We start from the raw sequence: 8,590 nt of genomic DNA, 5'->3' as shown, positions 1-8,590 counted from the left end.
ATATATATATATATACACACACACATATATATATACATGTATATATTCTCCAGAAAAAATAGATATGTTCCTCATAAAAACATAAGAGAATGTTTTAATACAATAATTTCCTTCATTTTGTTCATGAAAAATGTTCCATTAGAATCTCTAATAAAAACAGACATGCAAGCTAATAGAAATTGGTTGCATTTTACTGCACTAATACAGTTTGGCCCTGGACATGGAGTAGTAACATCTAGGACAAAATGAGAATCACGCAGCTTTTCCAAAGTGAAACTTTTCATTCGCCTCATCGACTTTTGCCATGAAATGATTGAAATTTACTTACTATTGCAAGGTATGTGAAAATAATTTTAATAACTTAAAATTGAGATACATAATAAATTATCCAAATTTTACAAAGATTACAAATAACTGAAGTAAACAATTAATGAGTAGTATAAATATGCCTGTAGGATAAAGCATGGGGAATTCCTTGATTTTTCTAACATCATTTTACGTCAACTAAACTTAAATAAAAAATTATTATTTCCCAGCCTATTAGAGCGAAGAAAATCAGAAATATCTGGAATTCCAAATTGGAATAAGGAGAAATAACTCTTTTTCTTAAAGAAAACTAGAAACAATCTGGAATGTAATCCAATTAAATTAAAATAATTTAGCATTTCAAAATGTATTAAACTTGACAAGGTTTGTTTGGGTGACTTCCAAAAAGTAATATTTCCTTTATCTATGTTAAATTTTGTTTCTTGTGACTTCTGTGGGGGTCCGGTTTCTGTTACTGCAAGAAACACCTGGCGTAACCCTTCTGTAGAGGGGACACTTTGTTGAGTTCACATTTCGGGCATTTGGGTCCATTCCCTTGTCTCCATTGCTTTATTACTTCATTACTTTTGAGCCTGAGGAGAGGCAACACATCATGGAGTGGGATGGCAGCGTGAAACTGCGCCCCTAGTGGTCAAAGGAAAAAGAGGGCGAAAAGGATGGGACCGCAGGATCTTTTCACCATTGTCCACAGTGACCTGAAGACATTTCACTAGACCCTACCAATTGAAATTTCGACAATCTCCCAAATCAGCAAGTTAAGAAAGAAGCTTTTAATAACTGAGCCTGTGGGGCCATTCCAGATCCAAGCTCTAGCAATTTCCTTTAAAAATGAGTGAATATTCTTTGTCAGCAGTAGTTGACTCAAACTAGTATTAGTCCTCCCACTAGAATCCCATTAAAAACCCTATTTTTTAAAACCACCACAAACCTCGCTGATGAGAAATCCTAAAAGAGTTCTTACAAAATCAGATATTTCTGGGAATATGATGATAATGATGGTAGTGATAGTTAATTTGAATGGATTAAAAAACCCCATCCTTAATTTAAAAAAAAAAAAGTTTTACCTTCAAATCATGTCTGGGTTAGCTCCTAATTTAAGGGCAGTCAGATAATAGGGTTTGTTTTTGTTATGTTTTGTTTTTTTTTTTGTTTTAAGCCAATGGCTTTGAGGCTTTTAACAGAGTAGATACAAGGCTAAGACCCAGCTGTGTATGTAACCTGTTTCCCTTAGGAGCTTGTTTTTGCACACCCTATATGAAACTACACCATATCAATCTGCCTCTCACATACTCAAGGTAGTACGAGGGCTTAATCATAAATCTTGGGCATCGCTGTCTAAGGAGGTATTTTTTTCTACTCAATATTTGATACAACTTATATTTATACACCACTGAGTCACTGTGAGAAGAGCTCCATTGATCTTCGTCAGAGGTATAAAACATGTAACTTCCACTCGGAAAACATATGATGTAAGAAAACAACATGTGTCAGTAGAGGCTCCTATTTAGAAATAGAAAATTACTTGTCATTCTAAGGAAGCCAGTAGTGCAAAGGAGAAATAAATGTAACAATTCTCCAAGGAAAGAGATAAGATGCTGGGAAAATAGCATGCATTTTAAATAACTTAAAGAGAGATCTTCAAAGTAACAAATGATAACATCTTAGTAAAACTAAGATTGGGCTCTTATGAAAAAGCAAAAGTCAGATTTTTAAAATATATAACTGTCACTAAACAGATAAAATGAAAAATAGGCTTTTCCCATTTTAATGTATCTCTTTAGACCTTTCATTTTTCAAGATTAAAATACAGGGACTAAAAGAATCTGATCATGTTGTATTTCAAGACGTTAAGTGTAGAAAGTAAAATATTTTACTAATATTAAAAATTGCTAAAAATACATTTCCAATATAGACAGCACCTCATGTTCACAGATACAAGAGAATAAGACTAAATACTAATAGATAAGAATAAATACTAATAAACACTGAGCAAAGGGAACAAAACTCCCTAAACGCTCAGCCACATTTGAGCATCTCTGCCTTGATGCAGTCTCCTGTCAGCACATTTCCAACACTGCCCTTTCTCCTGTTCTCTCATAGTCTTGAAGGATCGACCAAGGAACCTGTGTGATGAGAGATGAAATCACTAAATTCAAAATCAACTTGAGACCTCTCTGTTTTCTGCAGAATCACAAATACCCAAGACTTGAGGATTTAAGCAAAAGTATATTCTTATTTAAATATCAATGCTTAAAATTTTATAAGTATTCCACTGATGTTTCCTCCAAATTTTATTATTTAAAGGAATGTCCACACATCTAGGGGAAACGTCAAATTTTACGTAGTTGATTATCCTGCCCTCTGTCATTTTCCTTATAGCTATGCAAAATCATTTCCTTATTTTTTTAATTACATGAGTTGAGGTAGCCAAAAATATAAATCAAGTATACTTCTGCTCCTTTATAAAAAATGACTGCCCAGATTTAAATTATAAGAAGCAATCATTTTTTCCCCATTGAGGTCGTACAAATACCTGTTTAAATGGGCCTGGATGTATTGGTAAACCCAGTGAAATGTTCAAATATGAGAAGCAATCCTTGCACAATGTTCAGGTTTAGCAAGGCATTTTTAAAGTAATGGCACCTAATTATAGAATGACATTTGTGACCTTGTTACGGCTACTGGGGAGGATTTTTTCCTAACATGATACCATTTCCCTTGTCCCCAGCTAGGAATATGTTCTTTCTGAGTCGGTAAAGGCATTAAAATCAATCTTACTATATTATCAATCTATTTCTGCATATGCGCTCCCAGGTTTTATGGAACACCAAATATTTTATTTGTGACCTCCTACCATTTTTTATGACTTTGGAAAGTTCTTGTATCACATTTTTCCTATTGTGTTATATCGATAAATTTAATATAGTCTCTTCTATCATGAGAATGTACTAGTATAAACAATAATTGTGGATACTTTACTAATTCAATTGTATGAAAGCAAATCCAGGCTACCGTGGAGTTATTTTGAAATGAAGGAATGAATGGCTTTGCGATGAATGTAGCTCGAGGAAGATCTTCACAATCATTTGACTGAAATTGGGACACTACAAAAACTGGCATGGAAAAGACCTCAGCCATGCCCAGTTTGGTTATTTGTTACGTCTAAAGGAAGTCTTTTCTCTTGTCAAGGTTGCAGTACAATACATAATTTAATAGGTAGATTTAATTTGTAGTAATAAAGCAGTGTTTATCTTAAATATTATAAAATATTGAAAATATACCTAATTTAACACTACTCACTGGAATATGTATGGCTTTAGTATGCACACACACACATAGCCGTGCATCTGAAAGACCAGGGCTACCTAGAGCATGGATGTTCTTAAAAGTGTGTGCAGTGCAATGGAGCATCCAAGGTCTGGCTGTATCTCTTTGTGTAGCCTTAGGGTAGAATCATTTCCCTTCCTGCCATGAAATAATCATCATTGTTCTGCCAAGCCTAGTATGTGTGTTTTTCATCGATTGTGTTCATTCCACAAATCCTCATAATAATCTTGATTTCTTTAGGTGTAACAGATGTAAATGTATTATACAAATTAAGAAACTAAGGCTTATAATAGGCAACTGAATTTTTCAGAGTCAAACAGCATTATTTTATTCAAAGACTTCTCAATCCGTGATGTAATTTTGTTATCGAATCTCTGGTTCATTTATTATGCTTTTCTAATAAAAAGTATTGCACATGTAATAACCTCAGTGTGGTATTTATCTTTTAGTTTTTAAAATAACATCAAAGTATCTCTACTCATATCCTGCCAAAAGACAGATAATGATACTCAGCATGTTGTATTATCCTATATCAATAATTGGATTGTAAACCTGAAGTGATGATAGACACTCAAGAAAAAGAGTTTAAATAAAAGCTGCCTTTATTATAAAGCTGTCAAAACAAATATCTGGGTTTCAGCAAAACAAAACAGCATAGTTTGGGTAAAAACAAATAGAATATATGGTTGGCACTAGATTTATCCTCTTTGCTGCTTGTGTTTCTTATGTTAAAAAGTTCTTTATGGTAAATATTTCCACCCCTATTTGCAATTTTAGATTACATGATCAGAACATAACAGTATCTTGGTACATCTAGTAGATTCTAAGTACAATATCTCAATAATATTGTCACCTAAGATTTCAATTTTTATAAATACACCAGACTGTATGTTAGAACAAAATCGGCCCACTTTTCTTCATAGAAAACTTAAAAGGAATGCACTAGAACTTTGTGACGAGTCTCCTGCATTATGTGGCAAACTCAAATTGAGTATTTGGAGGATATTCTTTATTATAAACAATACATGCCAATGAAAAATATATTTAAATTATAGTCTCTTTCTATTTCGTGTTCTGTTTTTTTTTTCAGCTTTAATTGAGTTTATTGGTACATTTTAGGGATACAGTACAGTTACATTCACTGTTGGGATCATGTACCTCTACATGGCAAGTCTTGATTCTCATTTTTTCCCATAAAATAGATCAATAATATGTGAAGGAACTTATGCAAACATTCTTAGAACTCATTAAAAAAGGTTTTATCATCCAAATTCATGCTGTAGACCTCAAGTTCAAAATTTTACCTTTATTCTCTCTCTGTATATGTATTTACATGACTCTCTTTTTATTACATATATATGTACATATGTAGTTATACATATATAATAATTAACTTTTTCAATATTTTCTATATTCAAGAGTACAAACAGTGCTTTTCATAGCATTTTGTCAGTTTCTGAGACTGTGGTCTTTAGATAGCCAACACATATATTTAACCTACTGAATCATTTGGCATCTAAAAATACAAAAGCATTATGCATTTTGATTATTAATTAAAAAGGAACTTGCCTAGCAGCAGATGTTGGTTACCTATTGCCAAGCAATTACTAGATATTGATACAGCTGAGATTCACATCTGATTACAAAGATGAGCAGTGATGATCAATGAATATTTTCGCACTTCAAAATCTTGTATTGATATCACTCATGTCTGTGAAACAGTTGTTCAAGCATATCCCATATACACATTCCAAGAAAACATCCATTTGTAAAAAAATTAGGGATCAATAAAGGCCAATGCAAACTATTGTTTATATTTTAAGCAATTAGAAATGCAACTTGAGACCCTATTTGTAACCAACCACCATAAACAAATTAGTATCAAAAAGATTCTAAAGACAGAATATGTCCTTACTATTCCTATCAGTCTCATCATTAAAATGTGCTTTCTCTAGTCATACACATATTAGTTTTAACACACTTTCTTGCTTGAAGGAATTCAAGTTTCCAAACCTTCTTTACTTGAAAAAAAAACAATAAGCAAGCAATAATAATGTAGAAAATAAAACAAAAAAGACATTTATATATTAGAAAAACAGGTTTCTGAATTTTATGTGTTCTTCATTACAAAAATATTTTATATACAGAGACTCTAGTGTAAATACAATATATATTATGTATGTATAATAATGTTTTGCAAGCAGCATGCAGAGTAAAAAATTGACACTTTGTAGGGAGGAGAGGCAGCATAGGTCCCTGACCGGGGTGGCTAGCACAGTAATCATAGATAACCTCATGCTTATTCACGATGTTGTACTTGAGGAGGTTGCCCTTTATGGGTCCTTTGAGTGCTTTTGGTATGTGTCCCTAGATCCTGTGAACCTCAGCTCACCCCAGAAACAGAGGCTAAAACCGTGATTGCTCTAGTTTACAGCAATCAGTTGAACAGTTGTTTTCAGATATCAGCTTACTCTTGTAAGAATAGACAAGGTGAAGAGACCACGCTGGGAAGTTCTCCCCACCCACCATACAGTTCGCTGGTGTCTGACAGTTCCCACTTCTACAAGGCCATGAATAAATGCCTGCTTCATATTACCGCTTTCTGAGTTCCTCATTCTGTACTGAGAGATCTTTAGCTTCAAGTTAGCCTTGTCTCACCTCCTGCATTCTTGCCAGGGTGAGGAGACAAAAGTAGGGAAGCGAAAGGTCTCTTCATGAGAGAAGCCCCAGCCTTCCGCCTGATGCAACAACTTTAGTCTTAAAATTTTTCAGTGCATCTGTCTTAGAACATTGATTTCTACTAAATGCTAGTACTTTATTATAAAATATAGATAATCAAATTATTTTCTAGATGCACACGCATATTTATTATCTACATATGTGTAAGCCATGTGTATATTCATATGAGTAAACCCATATATGTTATTCATATTGGTATTGACCTTTCTGTAATATCTATTCATTTATTATTTAAGGATATCTTGAGTCTGGGGCTATAGTTTCATGGCAGAGCACACGTTTAATATGCCCTGAATTTGAACTCCACCGTTGAAAAAATTAAATCAATACATAAAAATAAATGTTTCTGCTTACCTCCTGTCTGTACCGGCATGTTTGTTTGTCACCATTGTGTTACTGGGGGAGAGGGATGGAAACAAACAAATATTTTGCGTGGTTACAGGTACTGATAAAAAGATTCAAAGAAAACACGAGTACTAAATGGAAATGGAGAGCAGTTACAAGACATGGATTATTCTTCACACTGAGCAAGTGTGTGTCCGTTTACTGAGTCATAGATTTCACATTCGTCTTTTAATTAATTAATTTTATGGTTACATTTTAGGTATACATGATGATCAAATTCATCAGAGAATTTGTATCTGTATATGATATGTTTCAATTCTTTTTTTTTCCATTCCCCTTCTTTCCCTTCAACTCCTCTTCCCCTCATTATTTACAAAAGCTTTGTGTTCATTTTTTCCTTTCTTCTTTTCCCTTCCTTCCTTCTTGCCTCGCCCAGTTCCCTTTCCCATTTGAACATTTTCATTCTATTGCACAATATCTAGTACACATTTTGGTCCTTATTACACTTTTGGTATAATTCTACTCACTTTCCTTGTTTACACATTTGGAAGAATTCTATAATTCTATCTTAAAATGCACAATTCAATCCATTTAGTATATTTGAAGAGATGTCCAATTGCCACAATCTCGTCACAACATTTTAATCACAACTAAAAGAAACTCTAGGGCCGGGAATTTAGTTCAGCGGTTCGGTGGCCTGCCTTGCAAGTGCAAGGACCCAACCAAGTTCAATCCCTGATACCAAAAAAACAAATAAAATAAAAAAAAAAAATAAAAGAAACTCTATACCAAGTTTCCCACTCTCACTGCCCATTTCTAATGCCACAATCTTAGACAACTGTTAACTCAATTAGGTCTAAATGGATTTGACTATAAAATTAATAAAATTCATTGTAAATGAAACCATGCATTGTGTCATTGTGTGGTCTTTTCTGGTTTCTTTTAATTATACAGTTTTTTTTTTCAATTCATCTATATATTAGCAATGACAACACTCCCTTTTCATTGGCTGAATACTGTTTTATTGTTTGGATGGGCCACGATGTGTTTATTTATTTATTTGTTATTGAAAATTCATTTCTTTACAAATGTTGGTTATTGTGAGCAATGATAATCTGACCAGTAGTTACAAGTTTATCTCTGGACATTTGTTTTCCTTGGGTATGCCTCTATGTGGAATGGCCAAATGTTATTCCCCTACATTTAATCCTTCATATGACTATTAATATTTTCCAAACTAAATGAAAATTTTCCATTTCTACCAATAATGTAAAAAGAAGTTCTAATTTTTCCACATTCTTAAATAATACTTCATATTATATATTTATTTTATTGTAGTCATACTGTTACCAGCTTTTAGGGTGCTGGAGTCCTCTTTTAGAAGTTATTTCTAGGATCTCTCTGTCTTGATCAAATAATTGGTCTAGACAAGAACACATAGTATCATAGTTGTATTCCAGGTAGGAAAAGAAACAGGCTCTGCAGAGTGAGTTTGGTCAAGTAAAATAGGGAAAAGCAGTACACCCTAGACTATGAGTGCAGCATATCATGAAAAGGCATGACAGGTAGCACTGAATGGCACCTATCTCTCTGTATAATCCATTCAGGCTGATATCAGGTCTAGGCCATCCTATCAAAAACCTGCTGGAGTTCTCACTGATCTGTATATGTGTCCTGGAATTTTGTAATTAACAGGTCACAACTACTTTCCCAGACAGATTTCCCATGCCCTAACTCCTGTCTCGATCCTAATAGGTGTAAAATGTAACCTTAACATAATATTGATTTGTATTATTTCCTGAAGGCTGATTGCTAATTTCCCTAGCCTTGTTAATAGTTTGTATATTTTGTC

This window comes from Fukomys damarensis, unplaced genomic scaffold (assembly GCF_012274545.1).
Source record: "Fukomys damarensis isolate Sample0158 unplaced genomic scaffold, DMR_v1.0_HiC HiC_scaffold_1, whole genome shotgun sequence".
Classification (NCBI taxonomy): domain Eukaryota; kingdom Metazoa; phylum Chordata; class Mammalia; order Rodentia; family Bathyergidae; genus Fukomys; species Fukomys damarensis.
The sequence above is the reverse complement of the archived record's forward strand: the minus strand, read 5'-3'. Positions refer to the sequence as shown.